The sequence below is a fragment of the Netta rufina genome, assembly GCF_964035555.1.
Source record: "Netta rufina genome assembly, chromosome: Z".
NCBI lineage: Eukaryota > Metazoa > Chordata > Aves > Anseriformes > Anatidae > Netta > Netta rufina.
This window is the reverse complement of record NC_140126.1, coordinates 75,924,969-75,942,629: the sequence shown is the minus strand read 5'-3', so window position 1 is coordinate 75,942,629 and position 17,661 is coordinate 75,924,969.

Genomic DNA, 17,661 nt, shown 5'->3' with positions numbered 1-17,661 from the left:
GTTGGGCTTGGAAAGCAAGTGATGTTCAAGATGGAATTTGGCAGTGATCTCACACTGCCAAATTCCACGTTTGGGGAAATAGAGGATATGTCTCATGGCTTGCTTTGCATGTGGCCCTGAGGCAGTATGCTCACCCTTCACCTGTAACCCTGCTCAGGCAATAACCGTCAGTGGTGGCCATGAGACCTCCGTCTGGTTGTGATGGCTCAACCAAGCTCAAGGTAGATTTGGTGGAGATAGACCCAAGGGCCAACGGAACATGTCCAAATACGTCTGGTATGCAGATATGACTAGTAGTCAAATCATCTTACCCCATAAACAGAGGACAGCTCAGAGCCTGTTGAGCTCTCCTGCACTGCAGTGGGTTGTATGCCTGGATCTTCCCCTTGAGCAGGGACGCCTCTCAGAATTACTTCTCGAGGTCAAATAATTCTTTACCTGCAACAGATACAGAAGTGATTAATAGCTAGCTTGTTGGAACTTTGCAAGTAATTTGCTATGCATTCTAAAACTTTGTAATCTTATCTAAGTGATACAAAGGATTATAATCCTTTGCATATAATCCTTCAGGAATACACCATTAAATCTGGGATTGGGATAGGATCCAGTCATACCTACATTCCTCAGAGGTGGACAGCAAAAGAGACTTCATTCTGAAGCTCTCCATTCAGGACTCAATGTGAGGATCTTCCTGACTCTTTAGTGTGACCCTGTCCTCTAGGCAATAAATAATCAAGTGACTTTGCCATCATAAATCTTGTTAATGTCACTTTTACCATTGTACTTTTAACTTTTAAATCACTGTCCTATTCATGTTTAAGCTTTGCTAAATCACTATTTTCATCAATAAACATATTGCTACCTCTCTCCTATGAGTGAAGTGCATAACTCCTTTTGCAACAGGTCCAGCGTATATAGTAGGTTTTCTGAGGTAGGCTTTAATTTGAATGTTTAAGTAGACTTCCTTATAAATTTATGGAAATGCTGTTTCTTAAAATGTGAATCTCCACAGGAGGGGTTCAACACAGAGTTGTTTCAGAGTTGATCTAGCCCATTAAGTGAATCATAAAGTTTTGTCCTCAGATGAAAGCATAGGTCTTCAAGAAAGCTGACTGAATAAATAAATTATAAAAACTGCCTTCTGTAACAGAGAATTGGGGGAAAAAAAAAATGCACCTACTTTTATTTCCAAGTGATTTATTTTTCCTCATCAAGAGGAAATAAATATAAGTGTTTTGCATATATTTCTTGCTATCAGTTCTAAAAATTAAAATGTTTGAAAACTTTGCAGGAGTCTCATGTCTCCTGAAATTTAAAATTTCACACCAATATTAAGGACTCTCATACAGAATTTTTTAAATTAGCAGAAAGTGGATTATGAATTTAAGAAATATTTCAACCACAAGCTCTGCCCAAACTCACTCATTCTGTTGGAAAAAATGTAAAGACCAGAGTTTACTAGGTTATGTCTGGTGCTTAATATCCATTGGAAGAATATGAACAGTATGCATTTATTTATATAAATATGCATACATACATATATAATGTATGTGTAAACTTATGGATTTTAAATTATATATGTAATCTATAAATACATGTATTGTGTTGACACATTGTGATGTACATACAAATATATGTGTACTCACTAATACATATACAATTTCTAATTTGAAATTTGCAAAAAGAGTGGAAACCACTAACCTGTGTTTTCAGAGGTGATTTCAGGACGATATTCTATTTGATTTCTTTAAGTGGCCTCCTGCCAGCACAGACTTTGAAAAGCAAAAGAAGACAATAAATTATAAGAAAGGACAACTTGGCTTGTCAAAAAGACCCTCTGCTCTACAACCAAATACATGTGAAAAGTCAGGCTATGTAACTTTATTATTATTATTTAAAAGAAGCATCCTAGTGCTACTTTTTTAAAGCAAAATTCTTACCGGTGAACCGATTTAACTAAATTAAGTATCACTTTCATTTTGTGAAACTCTTAAAATGGGAGATTTACAAGGACAAGACAAGAGGACTGGCAGATGTTCTTTGATTCATTCATTTGAAGGGAAGGGCATTTGGAAATGGCACTGGCACAGAATGACATTTGGAATAATGGCCTGTGATTCTGTTGGCACTTTTAGTGTTAAGCAAGTGATCTGCAAGGTAAAGTGGATTCACAGTTAGAGTCAGCACCAGTGCACAGGTCGCCCGTAAAAATAGAAGATTCCATTATTCTTCAGGCTCCCTAGAGGGAGCAAGGTCTCCAGCATCATTACCAGGACTAAATCTGACTTTTCTACCTCCCCTAATTTCCTCCTAGTAATTATAGGTCAAGCACTCTTTTGTAAATTATAAAACCTTTGTTCTTATCAAAAAATGAATAGCTGAAGAAAAAAAAAAATATATATATATATATATATATATATATAAAGAGAGTTCGAGGAAAAAAAATTTTCAATTAGAAAACCAAGCTAATTTGGTATGACCAAAGACTGTCAGGCATACTGACAGTGCTCTATTATGCAGTCATTTGGGCTCTTTCAAATTAGTTATGTTAATGTCCTGTGAGTGAATGTAACACTTGGATGGGACAAGATTTCTGCAATTAATTTCTGCAGTCAGTGGAGAGACAAGCAAATTTATTTTCCCCCTCTCTGGGAATTGGTAGTGGAGGGTGTGAGGTAGAGAAAGTGCATTTAGGAACAGAGTACAAGCTAAACACAAGCCCTAAATAAAGCAGAAACAATGGGAGCCAATGCCTCCTCATTCATTCAATTGACAATGTTTTGCAGCTTAAACCTGTTTTATTAATTATGTTTGACATTTCCTTAATTAGTTTCATTTACACCAAATCAATCCCTACTGCTGTATGGCATCATTTATCATTTTGAAAAATTTGCATACTGAGTGCTGACTTTTTCTACTTAATTATACATTAAAAGTGTCAAGCGTGCTTGCTGCCTGGCATTATCTGCGCCAGAAAGGTTTGTGGCTGGACTGTGATGGTATTAATCATTAAGAGCCCCCAAGTGCTGCTGGGTAATATCTGGGGAGTCGAGTGGCTCTCATATTAACGCTAGAGAGCAGAAGTGCTTCTGTAAAATGACCCAGAGCAAAAACAAAATAAATGACCTAAAACACCCGGTCTACTGTAATACTTTGCACTTTCCATGGAAATATGCTCTGGGAAAAAAATAATAATAAATAATAATAAAATATAAAAAGGTATTTATTGTTAACTATTAGCCTCCTGCACGTTGAAGCTGCAAAGACAGTTCGTTGGGATAGCTGGTGTTTTGTCTGATCGGGAAACACGCTGCTTCAGTTAAGTGCATATTGATGGCTGAGTAATAGACCAACCAACGCACACATATGTGCATTTCTGGGGTTTACTGACTGTTACTTTTTACTATACAGTATTTAAGACAAAACACAACCAGGCGCTAACATCTATTTTCTGAAAACCCAAATATTAAATGACACCTCATGAGAAATAATCAGGCATTCCTTAAACCCGTAAAGTGCTTGTGACACATCAAGTTGTTACACAAGAACATGGCTCCAGCCACAAGTGATTCCCAAGTGGAGAACTGAAGGAATACACTGCATGCAGCACTGACAGTCTCCCCCATAAGGACTGATGTTCTGGTGCAGGTATTTCTGCGACAAATTAGCTGCGAGGCTGACGACTTACAGGTGCATTTCCACATCCAAAGCAGCAGCTGCTTTTGCACAGCTTTAACTACTTATCAGCAGCCCCTTTCAGAGAAGCTCTTCCCCTCCCAATAGTTATGCCCATCATTTAGCTTCTTCTGAGACCCTGCAAAGACTGCTGCCCAGTCTGACCATTCATTTTAGGAAAAATTGAATCCATTACATGTACCCTGTTCTCTCTTCTTCCATATGCCTACTTAGGATCTGGGCCAAAATTAACATTTTTGGCTTGCCCAAGGTTATCCACAGCCAGTTTGATTCCTGCCTTTAACATCCATTTGCAAAACCTGTTTTGATGCTCTATCAGAACAAATACAAAAACCTAAGAGCTGTAGTAACTGTTATTAAATATTTCCAGAGCCATGTCAGATATGTCATTTTACTACTCCTTTGCCCCTCATCAGAACAAAACTCAAGCAGAGAGTCAAGCTGGGGATTGCAGTTGGGAAGAGGTGAAAAGGCTAACTCTGAGGGAAAACAGGACATCACCACAAAGTGGGCATCTATCCTCAGTTTCTTGTTCCTGCATTTGAATAGATCATTTGCAAAATCTGTGATACTGAAAAAGAAACAGATATTGTTTTGCCCTCTCCTCCCCCCAGTAACAACCAAAAATAAAAAATAAAAAGGCATGTTGTGTGTCCATTAATAGCCCAAATTTGACTTATGTTTTCTCTTTGATTTTTTTTTTTTTTTCACACCTCAACAGCAGCATTTGCATCCTAGGCATGGCTGTTGTCCCCACACTTGCCATCTGGAGATGCCAAGTGAAAAAAATAAATAAAACAAAAACTTGATGCTTGTTTTAAATTGAAAGTTTTTGTTTCAGGAGGAGAGAAAGCAATAAAGAAAGAGCTCAGTAATGCACATATATTATAAGGAAAGGCAACAAATTTCTGAGGGGGAGCAGAGAGGTACTTTGTAGTCTATGAACCAGTGTCTCATGGCTCAGTGCCTGCTCAGAGAACTGTGGAAGAGAAGAGGTACAGCTGTTTAGACATGTAAAGGAAAAAGTCCACAGGTATCATGGACTCACAGCCATGAGAAGATCATCTCAAGTCATGTGTTGGTGTCAGGTGATCCACTCCCACCAGGTGATCTGCTCCCATACAAGCACGTGGGGCTGGGGAAATATCATGAACGTGTGACTTTCTGTGTGCTCCACTTGAAAAGCTTGGTGATGGTTCCACGCATGCTCTGCAGAGCAAAGCCCATCACTTCTGAATTCTGCATACCAGAATTTCTGAAGATGTAAGTGTGGACATGCTCAGTGGTGTCATTTGCAGGGGGTCTCTGGAGATCTGGTCTCATCACCTGCTCAAATCAATGTCAGCTCTGTAGACATACTGGTGTGGTCAGGGCCTCACTCAGTGTGGCTTTGTGTATCTCCAAGGATGGAGAGTGACGTGCCCTCCCTGTGCGATGTGCAGCAGAACTTCCCAGGGAAAGCAGTCAGCACTCGGGACGGAGGAGCAGATCCCTGTTTATTCCATGTAATTCTAATGGCTCTTGGCTGATGGCAAATAAAACGGCTAAGCATGTGTCTACCCCTATTATACAGTTCAGAAACTGCTTAAAAACTGGCCAAAAGCCGATGACACATCTGACATACTGAGAATGAGAGTACATAATATGCTTGTTAGTCTTTCACATCTCAGTCATGATTACAGCTGTGATAGATGCCTCCACCACAAAGTGAGCAATCACCAGTGAAACATATGTGGCTCGTGTGGCCAATTTCCAGAGAGCTGTGCACACCACTTCTGTGCACCTCCTGGAGGATGCGCAGGGTTGCTGCAAAAACAGAGGCAGCTCATCTCACAGGATTATTAGCAGTAAAGTCTGCGGCACTTGAGCTTATTTTAGCCAACAGAGCACAACACAGCTGACTTAGAAATGCACTGATGTGGAGGAACATGGGATGAGCTGTGGGATTTGACATGACAGAAACTAGACTTTAATAGCAATGCAGATGGTTGTCTGATATTTCATACATAATTGTGTATTTTGACATAGACAGTATCATACTCTGTAAGATACCTGAAAGAGTTAAAAAAGAATCTATTTTCTATGCTATATACCAACCATGCCTGCATTCATGTCAGAACCCAAACTTACTATGTTTAATATTCAAGTTCATTTTCAAATTCCTGTCCATTAACATAATATATGCTATTTTGCAAGCCTGGTCAGAGAAATCTGTAACTAAATAATTTTCAAGTTTCCTTCATATCCAATGCATTATATGCAGTGTGAAATTATTTCCCCACTCTGTCCTTCATAGAAAAGTAGAAGAGAGATACACAACGTACTTGATACTGTTATAAAATGTATTACAGGCTTCAAAAGTTACTATATGAGTATGGACATTGGCAATAACAAATCCTAAATGACCATTTAATTGTGTATTTTAAGCCATACCTGATATGCCATTATAATGTGAGCATTCAGAACTAGAAGAACACAAAAAATGTCTGTGTTAAAATTATTTTTATAAAAACCTTCTCTTTCTTACAGTGCTGCAGCATAATATTTCTTAGTCCAAATCCTCTTGTGAGCATACCCATACAGAATGTCAAAATTGTGAGAAGCATAAATATAAAAGAAGCTAAGAATTTAGGCCATGCCTAATTCATAAGTATTTTTTGTTTACACAAAAATTTCTAATAAAAATTTAATGAGAAAATCAAAGAGGGAGAGTCTGAGAAATTCATGCAACAAAGCTGTGAGTCACCCAATCATATCTGTGCTGGATTAGAAACTCAAAACTCAGGTGGGCTTATAAAAGAGCAGGACCAGCCAACTGCTCCAAACAGACCAGTCTGTGTGTGGAAACTGAGCACAAAATCTCCAGCTCTAACTGAATTATCTCTGAGATTTCAAGAGATACGATATGAAGAATGTCAGTAACTAATGATGCTGCTTTAGGTATGCCAGCACCTAAAAATGAACAAATCTAATGCTTTAAATACAAACCTTTAGTCTTCAAACTTATATGTGTTTATACTGATAATGATTTTGAATCTCTTAAGGATTCACATATATAAAATTCCGCAAATTTCCACTATTGAATGCACACTAATAAAGTCTTATTTACTTACTTTACTTACTCATATGACCAGCATTCACATCAACAAAAATCAAGATTTCTACATATTCAATCTTCAAAAACTGTTGTGTCTATTTTTACCAGTTCAATGTAATTTTTTCATTATTTTTATTTTTTTATTTTTTACAATGACATTCAAATGAACTACACATACCAAGAGAAACTTGTAATAAATATGTTACAGGTACTTTTTGATCACACTGACATAAGAATAACCATGCCAGTATTTACATTCAGTGCACGGCATTTCAGATATGCACATTATTGAGCCCAGATATAAAATATTATGTAATTTTACTCATCTATTCATAACAAAATACAGTGATTTTCAAACTAAAATATAGTCCTAGATCCCACTACACACTTAAGCTCAAGATTAATTTAAAGAACTTCAGTAGTTCCACTGTACCATTACACAGGACTTTAAATGTAAAAACATATAGTACAATTGACTTCAGTAGAGCTACTCACAATGGTAAGCCTTCAGAAGATCAGTCTCTAAAATTCTTTAAATACATTAAACCATTTGTCCCCACTGAGCATTAAATCTCTTGTCAGTTGAGTATTTTTAATGAATATACTTTTGAGTTTTGTCATTATTTGAATGACTCAATTAGCAGAAAGTCACCTCCCCCACCTTTACATACCAGTAAATTCCAAAGAAGTCCAGAGAAATAATCTTGCCAGGTCCTGCTAAAAAGTCCTCAAGACTGGAATAAGCACAAGAATTTTGACAGAAATTTACTTCCTTCAAAAATTTATGAGAGTATTCTTCATGATTTCCCAAAAAAAAAGTAGCCATTAAAAAAATAATAATAATAAATAAAAAAAAAAAGTTAGTTCAGACTGGAGATGATATAGTTCTTGCTTTATACTTTATTCTTAAACAGCTTATTCCCAGAATACATCAATTTAAAATTTAGTTAAGATATATGTCAATTAGTCATACAGTATTTTGTATTTTCCTTTTGGATAATTTTTGTAAAAAATCAATTCTATCCCAAAAACTCAGTTTATAAATATTTATAAAATACAAATTTTGAAATGTGTTTTACAAGTATGCCTTCAAGTTATCCTTTTGCATGTTATACTATTTCAGTAATTGTTTTTCAGATTTTCCCCAAAATACAAATTAAAAGAAAGAAAAGTTGATACTTTTTACTACCTATGTGAATGTTCAATGCTTATGATTTTTTTATTTTAGTAATTTTGTCTTGCAACTTTGTTAAAGAAAGAATTGTTTCATACATTCCTCCTTTTAATTTCTAGTACTAGTCACCCATCTCTGAATGCATAATTTCCCACACATTAGTGCTGCGGATATTTCTCACTTAATGTAATCAAATGATATACAGAATGAACTTTTCAGAGTCCTTGTATCACTGCTATAATTTTACCATAGGCATCATCATTGTGGAGTGGAATAGCAAAATTTCACATATTTCCACTTGCCTTATGTAATCTCTGTCAACATAATGACAACCTCATCGGTACTCTATATAGAGGGCTATTGTGTAAAAGTATTGAGATGATCATTATGGTAACGGCAGGAATTCTGCTGAAAAACTAAATGCAGTCACCTGCTTTCTTTTCAGGGCTGTGGATGTGTAGGAAGTTGCCTCTCTATAGCGATGGGTGAAGCATCTTGGAGAAGATGAATTCCTTCTCAGCTCGAGGCAATGCCCTTCCTCACTGGGGCCCTGTGAGAGAGGGAGATGGTGGTGGTGCCACTGGTGGCACCAGATGGACAGGTGACTCAAGAGGGGACTCCAAAGAAGAGCCACCACTGAAGACCTGCCCGTGAGGGACACCTTATGAATCCTGAGGGGCCCAGGTGTAAGCTAAATACACTCAAGTCTTTTAAAGATGCCTGTTAAGCACCAGGATGAAATATCATACCATTCATAGACTACATTCTAAAATATAACGTGGCCTTATGATTCAAAGCAAAAAAAAAAAATGAAGGACAGAGCTGTTACAGTACAATGGTTTTCAGAGAGTTAAGGAGAATTCTCAGCTTTAAGGTCTGCAAGACACGGACTGTAGGGTTTTCTAAAAATGTATCACAAACTCCGTATATCAAGAGGCAGGATTGACCTGGGGCTGCCTACCAGCATTTCTTCTGCTGTAGGAGACTGATCCTTTACTTGACTTCTTCATGGCAATCCCAGGGGAGGGGACAGGGGGGGTAAAGCAAAATGTAGAAAGACATATTTTAATAAAGTTATTTTTTGCCTAACTTTTTGGTTTAAAAATAAATAGATAAAGCTAATAGAAAAGGTATAAATAGCCTATTGAGTAAGTTTTTTCTCTTTTGCAGATAGAGGAGAAGGATTTTAGAATAGTGTTAAAGAAATAAAACAGAAATTTCACAGAAATAATAGTCAAATCCTGTTTGCTTTGCTAAAGTGAGCTCTCCCACTAAAAATGGAACTACTTATGGATGATTTCTTTTTTTTGTTTTTTTTTTTTACACCGTGCAAAGATACAAAGTGTATGCACCAAATACTCTCTGACTTCAAAATGGGAGTGACTGAACCTCTGCTAGGGGTAAAATTCAGTCTGTATGAAAGTGAATTGGAAGTCGATGACGGATCCCCAGCCTCACAAAGTTATTTGCTTCTTTGTTGCATCAAGACCCATGAAGGTCCAGGAGGTAGATAAAAGTGCATTAAAACCAACTACAACAACAGCAAATGTAAGAGCTTTCTTACAGCAAATGCAATCCCTTTCACTTTTAAAGGGACACTAGAATAACTTTTGTGTCAAGGTTTCTACCATCAATGAAATGCTGCAAGACTAGTAATGTTGTTTCAAGTAGGTGAAATTTGCTTAAGAAGTCATAACAATAAGACTTCGAATTTTGAATAAAGTATTAGGGAGTAATTTTCAAATTGACTCATTATCAAACTATACAGTTAAAAGAAGACTATAAATCTGTGCTTATTCACTTGAACACATGGTCTGATTTTCTAAACTGATCTTATTGTTTTGAATTCAGCAGGAAGTTGAAACATGGCCAAATAATTAGCTTGCTTAAACAACCTGTTTGTGGATATTTTGTGCTTGTGCAAAATTTTAGGTATTTTTCTGTCGTGTAAATTAACTAACCCAACCTTTAAGACTCTCAAAGTGCATCAAGATTTCATCCTTAGCAAAGGTTCAGTGGTATCAGCAAAAAAATTTCCCTTGACCTTTTCTTTGTGTATTTTGCACAAAGAATAAAGTTTAACTGAGTTTTCACCTCTGTCAATGAGCCTTACAACATTTCATATTGGGTGTATGGTTAACTTGGTTCTGACATCCCACAGAAAGAATTGACAAACACTGACTTTACTTAGTAAGGTCTCTCAAGGCTATATATATACTCACATTCTTACCTGATATAAGTAAAACAAACAAACAACATCAAAAATGCACACACACACACAAAAATTGTTTTCAGTATTGCAGTGCTGCCTTTTTGGATGACTCATAAAACCATAATCTGTGATGTTGAGAAATTAAATTCTGTTATAGGCTTCACGCAGACACAGAGACACTTTTTCTAGCTTTCATCCACACTGATCTTTCAAGCCAATCCCCACTGGAAACACTGTTTAGGGAAACCACATTTTTGTTGAACACCTGTCTTTATAAACCTGTATTTCAAGTCTTCATAACTTCATAACATAAGTCTTCATATTAAACAATAGAGTTTTCCACAATGAAATTGCCCACTCTACAGCCTCAGTTATCCTTTGACAAATTCAAAACCACTCTGCTTTTTCCTTGTGCTTTCTGCTTGAGGCTACCTGTCTTAGAAGTTTTATTCTTCAGGAATGTGACATCAGATCAGTCTTCAGTCAGCCATGGAAGGACATTTTGATACTTTAATCTGTTAAAATGATCCTTGAAAATTTTTTAAAGTAATTTCTCTTTTTCTTACTCCAGTAGTATCAAAGAGGTAAAATCTCAAAATTTTTTTTTTTCATTTACATTTAGGGTTTAATTTAAAGAGTTATGCCTCCGCCTCCTCTTTAGAAAATTTTACATGGAAGTTTACTGCTTGTTATTGAGACCCAGCTAAGTAAATATATATATGTCAGTATATGACTACCATATATACAAAACATTTAGCTATGTATATTATAATTGAATATTATATAGAAACAAGAGGACTTGTATTTTATCTGTGCACCAGATAGTAGAGGAGTATAGGAGTCACACTGATACTAGCTGTAGGTAAGTAGCCAGTAGGAGTGAGGATGAGGAAACACAGATTTCAGAACAGATCAACAATAGGAGCACACATCCAAGATTCACTGCAAGCTTATGCAGCTTGGTAAAGTATGTGCTGCCATATCTTCTACTTCTACTAATAATATTAACTACATTAATGGAACATGGTTATGTCTACTTGTAATGCAATCCTGCTATTATTAGACTTAATGAGTACATCTAAAGAGACAACAGAAATAATAGGAGAAACTGATATGAATATTACAGAGGACTACTGGAGTTTAGCATATTTTATGTATTCTATTCAAAAACAATAATAATGTTAGAATTGGAAGAGATATATTATGCAATCTTTATAACAGAATGTTGAGTTTCATTCAATTAATTTGATTTTGGATTTCATGACACTTCCCAAGTTATATTAACATTTTACAAAGATATGCTAAGTATCACAGTCAACCAAAGGCCATCTTAGACAGATATGGCTTCATTTCATCCATTCATGGCATATTTTATCTGATATAAACATTTAATATACCCTAGTATTTTCATCTCCATTTGGATATACTTTACAAACTCAGATTCCAAAGAAAAATTAGGGTCTGCAAATGTACATTAGCTGAGGCCGAAAGCTGATGTTCTCAGGAACCCCCATTAATCAAAACTGCTATGTACCAGAGAGCTCTGGTAGGTTAAAATTTGAGTTAAGGCAGCCTTTCCAAATGCCTACTCCAGATAATTCAGTTAAACTGTCATATTTTTTAAAAAAGTATTTCAGAGTTGGTACAGAATGAGATCATTGTTAGAAGCCTCTCTAATATGCATGTGCATTCATATGCATTTTTCCCCAAGGTGATTCACACAGCTGGCTGTGGAATACATTTAGTAGACTCTTATACATAGGGCTGTCTTTCTGTCATAATCTTTCTTTTCATAGGACAATTTGTGGGACTCCATGATATGCAGCTAGCAATGCCTGTACTCAAATGAAGTGATACTGAATTTCTATTATGCATGTGCTTTGGAAACCTAGCAGCTCACCATAAAGATTTTATTCACACAGCAGATTTGTTGTTACTTAGATAGTTTCAGACAATTTCAGATTTGAATGGACATGGCAGGATCTGACAGCATAAAAAGAAATACCAAGAGAAAGAAGCATGTAGAACCAAATGATATATGATGCAACCTAGAGAGTAACAAAGAAAGCAGAATGTCAAGGTACTCTTGTAAACAACTGTCTTTCAAGGAACTCAGGTTCCTTTTTTTTACAACATTTTTAAAATATTCAGTATGCATTACATAGGGAATAGATAGATGCATAGATAGATACATACACAGACACTTGTACACAGATGCCATGCTTGTCAAAATTCTTTCTTGTCTTGTAATCTTTCTGGGATCACTTTTAAAAATTTGTGTCTAAGCTGCAAACATAGAATATGCAAATCTACATATCAGTGAAAAGCATACACAAAATTTACATTTCTCATAAAGTTTTTCTTTCCAGTTGCACCTGCAACTGGATGTACAGTTTTGTTCATGTATAGCAGCAGAGAGTAGTGTATTATTTTTAATGCAGACATTGACTCTTTATTTCCCACCACATTCAATTTTTCATTTTCCAATACCAAGGGAGGAAATGTTTATATATATATAAAGCTGAAATCCTGGTCATTTATGCAAATTATGAGAAAGACACAGTATGTCAGAGAATTCTTCTCCTTCTACGTACAGAAAAGGGGCAAGAACTACAGTGGCTGAAAATTTCCTGCACGTGAGAAGGAAAAAAATTCTTTTTTTAGGGGAAGTTGTACTTATACCCCTGGATGGAAGCGTCAGTGTCAGGATTTCCACATATAGTCAATCTTTCATTTGGGATGCCAGAGAAAAGAAGGACAGGATATATGGCTTAATCAAGCCACAATTTTATTAATCAAAATCACCTGGGAACAATCTGTCAGTAACTGCTACAGCACAAGTCATAACTATTTTTTTATTCATTCCCATGTAATGTGCTGCCTCAGGTTCCCTACCTCTACATAACTTCATAACTCACAGATACCACCCATCCCTCCTATGACAACTAGCAGTGAGGGAAAGACAATCATCCTCTCACTTGCACCAGGCAGCAGGACCTCTAGCTCCACCTCTTACCCTCTTTTGATGACATATTTATTAACTCTGTTTTCAGCTCCAATTTAGCAAAGAATTGGAACTTTCATGCATGAAATATACTAATCATACGTTGGAATCAGTAATTACCTTGTGTATAACCCCCACCTTCTCTCCCCCTCCACCTCTCTTCTCCCCTTCCACACAAACCTTTCTACTAGGACAAGAGGCCACCTCCAAGGAGAAAGTGTTGTTCCACTTTTCCATGCAGGAACACTTCTTAGTTCTCCGTGGTGGGAGAGACAAACAGGAATCTCAAGCACTGCAAAAACAAAAGTGTACTAATAATATAATATCATGCAGATATGGCCAAGATTAAATATGAGAGGATTATGTGAGAACAAATTACTCTAACAGGGAACTGAATCCTTATGAGAAATGTGGAGTAAAAACCAAGGAAATGAAATTGTATTATCATTATTATCATTATCATTAATAATAATAATAATAATAATGAATAAGTTAAACAGAAAGTAGGGAAGCCATTTCTTCCTAGGGCTCCCCAGGAAGGTGCAATCTCATCTCCATATAATGTATATGTACATCTCCATCTCTATGTAAGGGAAGACAGCATCACTAACAACACTGGACCATCTTGTTACACCTTCTGGTAAATCTGCAGAGAAACGTCAGTTCCTGCAGATCTTCCTCCCAAGTATTTTAGAGAAGCATGTGTCAAATTACAGTACACAAAGATTATTAGGCATACTGTTAAAGTTTGATTATAAGTGATAGTCTTACGGTGTGGTTATATGCAGTAGCAGGGAATGGAAATTACTACCTAAAACTACCTTTCCAGCGCTTTGTTCTTGTGCTTGAAAAAGATTTGATGCTTCAGATAAAACTAAACACAGTGAAGAAATGCTTTCATATAGCTATTTGCTTACTTACATGCAGAAATGTATTATGTAATTCATGGACAACCATGGATGTAAGAACAAGGCTGCAGCTTTAAGTATGCATCTGGGACATTAACTTAAAATAAATGTAATTAACCTTTATTTGTGCTAGTCATGGACATTACAGTGAGTACATTTTTAAATGAGTAAGTTCAAGTACCTTTTTGTAGTTCCTGGAGCAGAGCACAGTGAGGAAAGCTTAACCATATTTATAAAAGCTCTGTGCAATCTTCTTTCTGTTTCAAACAGGATCTTCAAGAGGGCAGAGCCCCTTTGGTAGGGGTTGCTAAGATATCCGTACCTATGAAATCAGCATTCTTTCCATCCTGCCTTCTCTCTCCAGGTTTATAATCTCTCGCTCAAATGAGCAAAAATATCCTTTGATATTTCATTGTCTGAAAAATGTATTGACTTGATAGCAGGAATACTCCTGCACTGAAGAAATCTGGGGAATACTTTGACAGCAGGTAATCAAAATCATCCTCCAATTGTTTCATCCTGATTATTAAAGGGAATCCAACCTCCAAAGTCAGGCCTCCAAGCCCTTGCCCTTCTAGTTGTGCATCTGAGAAGAAATTATGGTAATCTTAAAATCCTATTGATGCTGAAAGGCATTTCATCAACTGCAAAAATTAAGAGTGAGATGCAGAGGATGTTTTTCTATTTAGAGGAACCCCTGCTTATATGAATAGGCTTCATGTGGTGACTCTTTTGAAGCTGAGGACTTCAAAGCAGATCACTGACTTCCAGTGGGATAATCACTTAATGCAAGAGTGGGTAGATGGAATTATTACCATGCAGTCAAGCTAGATTTATCCCTCCTCCCTTCTATTTAAAAAAAAAAAAAAAAAAAAGAAGGAAACAAGGGAAGCTTTGGCTTCTCTGTCCCCACAGTTTAAATATGATGGTTGTTACATTGTTAAGGGCACTAATCTCACAAGGCATCAGCTAGAAAGTACAGATGCAAACAAACAAACAAACAAACAAAAAGATCAAAAATGTGCTAGAAATGTGAGTACCTTTCATTTGTTTGAAAGAACTTTCAATCTGCACTACAAAAAGCTTTGCATTGTGAATCCCACTGGTCACCTTTGTAAATAAGATCAGATCAGTGCACCAATATACTTTTCTAACCAACAAATAAATTGCCTTTGGGGAAGGTCATTTACATATTTATATGAATGCAGATGGAGTCATGGCCAAGAGAGAAAATTGCTGGATTAGTAACAAAGTTCCCTGATTAACAGAAAGTTTGAATAATTTGTTAATAAGTCTGATTTTGTACATTTTCATGATGTATTGGGTAGGGTTTGAGGCAAGGCTTGATCCTGTAAGTTAGAACCAGCAGAACATTTCTGTCTTAGCTTTTATTAGAAAAGTGAACAAGACACTTTTTTTTGGAGGATTTGGGGCCCTTAGTTTTACATAGGTTTATTCAGATTAGAGACAATCAGGCCTTTTCCAGAGTTGCTCTTGAGAATCTGGATCTGCTAGATAACACTTCCACTATTATTTTTCCCCGTTGCTTTTTTAAAAAGGGGGAGGGTGCATGGAAGCCTAGCAATCTGATCTCACCTCACTATACAATTTAATTTATTGAATACAGCTGGAGTGAACCTGGCATCTGACATCAGATACCTGATTGTCAGAACTGTGGTGGCAGATCTTGACTCAGATGCATCATGAATCAAAAAATAAATAAAAATAAAAGTTATTGTGTGTTTGTGTGTGTGTGTGTTTGTATGTGTGAGTTGACTGCCACAGGTCTACAGTCCAGATGTCACCGGCACACGTATGGGATGTCCCATAGCATGTGGTGTCATGCTAAGCAATAAAAGCTGGGGGAAAGAATTGTCACGTTAAGGGGTGTAGCTGATTAACTATTATGGGTCCGGTCAGATTCAGGACACTGAACTATCACAGTAACAATCACAGGTTCACCAACAATGTACAACTGCCCTTAGCACTGAACTACCACGGTTACGGATTCACCAATAACGTATAACCACCCTTACTCTAGTCACATTCAATGAGAACTATCATGGCTAGGTACAATGCAATTAAGTGCAATTTATTACAGCAACAGGTACACAGGTTCTTTGGATTGCCAGTGATAATCTACCGTCTGCAAAAGCAAGCTAGCATGCATGAAATACAGAGGTGCACAGCCTGGAAATTAACGCATTAAAAGGCACAAAGCCTCTATAGAGATTTCTAAGTTTCCGCAGAGACACACAGTATAACCAAGTGTTCAAATCTCACCCAAAGGCGTCTCAATGGGGGGGAAGAGAGGCTCAGCCCGTCGACTGATCCCAGGAGTCAGGAGGTTCTCAGGATGGTGTATCCCCTTGGGGTAGTACCTCCCCTGATGGTGGTATCTTCCCCAACAATGATATCTTCCCTGACATCCCCTCTCTCTTAGGCCAATTTATATTATTTTCTATCTTTTAGGTGGAGCTTGAGTGACTCTAGTCAGGCATAACTTAGTTATGATTGGTGAAAAGTTCTCCCATCTCCCTTTAAAGGTATAGGCCCTGAGAAATTCAGAGCTCAGTGAGGGGTGGTCGCACCTTGGAGGCAGGTAGCTTTTGGGATGGAGGTGTGTTTTGGTATTATAATGATATTATAATGAGCAAAAGTACACTAGGGTACAGCATTTGTCAAAACATGACAGGTTTGGGAATTAAATCAGAAGTTTAGCCGTGTTTTCAAATAGTTGTATACCACCTTCCACACATATCTAATCCTAACAGTGCTTAATGTTAGACACCTGAAACTGAGAGTTAATGCAGGCTCAGCACTTCTGAAAATTGATCATGCTGGTACCAAGAAACTGTTTCCATGCACATGAAGGAGAAGAAAGATATCAGGAGCAGTTAGCATGGATTCAACAAGAGGAATTCAGGCAAGAACAACCTGGCAAGCTTCTAAAATGGGATGGTCAGCCTGACTTGGGGGGGTGGAGCCGTAGTCTTTCTAGACTTCAGTAGGGCCTTTAACACTGTCCCCCATAAGATCTTCATAGAGAAGCTGTGGCAGTATGGGCTGGATTAGCAGACAGTGAGGTGGATCAAAAACTGGCTGAGCAGGTGGACACAAAGGTTAGTGGTCAATAATGCAAAGTCTAGTTGGAGGGAAGAATCATATGGAGTACCCCAGGCCTCCATACGGGGTGCAGTCCTGTTTAACATCTTTATTAATGACCTGGTTGATGGGTAAAGAGCATCCTCAGTAAATCTGACACAAAACTTTGGGAAGTGATGGCTCACCAGATGGCCATGCTGCCATCCAGAGGGACCTTCAGGTTCCCGGGGAGGAACAGCCCAAGGCACCAGGACTTGCTGGGGGCACCAGCTGGAGAGCAGCTCTGCATGAAAGGCCCTGGAAGCTGTGGAGGACATGAATTTGCTGAACATGAGTCAGCAATGTGCCCTAGCCATTAAGAAGGCTAATGGTATTCTTGGCTGCATTAGACTAAGTCTTCCCAGCAGGTCAAGTGAGGTGAGCCTTCTCCTCTAACTATTATGTGATCCTGTGATTCTGTTATAC